Source organism: Carassius auratus, chromosome 32, assembly GCF_003368295.1.
Source record: "Carassius auratus strain Wakin chromosome 32, ASM336829v1, whole genome shotgun sequence".
Taxonomy (NCBI): domain Eukaryota; kingdom Metazoa; phylum Chordata; class Actinopteri; order Cypriniformes; family Cyprinidae; genus Carassius; species Carassius auratus.
In genome coordinates, this window is record NC_039274.1 from 29,920,687 (window position 1) to 29,921,444 (window position 758).

Below are 758 nucleotides of genomic sequence, written 5' to 3' on the forward strand. Positions count from 1 at the left end.
GATTGTATTTAGGTGTTTTCACATATAGTACACGTTACATGAACCAAATACAGTTCAGTTAAAGTGACGTTAAACCAAAAAGGGAGGCAGTTGCAAGTGACCTTTCGTTTTGGTGTTCACGAAAACCAGGTGTGAAAACGCTTAGTGGTGAAATTTATTCTGAATCAAACGGACCTCGCCACTAGATAAAAACTTTTATGCAGTGTGAAAATACCGAGACTTTGGAAGCACGCGGAATATTTTTTTTATAATGGTTACAGAGTACTATGTATGGGTAGCGTGGCCGAGCGGTCTAAGGCGCTGGATTAAGGCTCCAGTCTCTTCGGGGGCGTGGGTTCGAATCCCACCGCTGCCAATAATTTTGAATGCATAACATTGACTTGGTAAAAAATGAAGCTTTGCAGTACTGAGAACATTTCAAAACCATTTACAGCTCTCGTAAAAAATACACAAGTCTGGATGTATTCATGTGGATATTCCAACACAGCCGAAATGTTTTCCCGTACTGATTAAATATCGGATCAGACGGAAATATATCATTATTCAGCGTACGAAAATAAATCGATAAATACATAAAACAAATTTCTGTTCCAAGTATATTGCAGTTCAATGTCACTTTAAACAGCTGCAACAGACGAATATAGAATGTGTGATAGTCAATTAAAGCTACTTGCGGTGAGAAATTAACTTTCATGTGGTTTGAGCGGTCTCTAGTGGTGTGTTTCACAAACGACAATAGTGCAACCTATGCAAGTAAA

At 38.5% G+C, this 758-nt stretch overlaps 1 non-coding gene across 1 annotated transcript; it reads left to right on the plus strand.

The window, feature by feature from the left end:
* The first annotated feature begins 273 nt into the window (after positions 1-273).
* Positions 274-355, plus strand: trnal-aag (transfer RNA leucine (anticodon AAG)). Its single transcript has one exon. It is a non-coding gene; the product is annotated as a tRNA-Leu (tRNA).
* Positions 356-758: the final 403 nt, after the last annotated feature.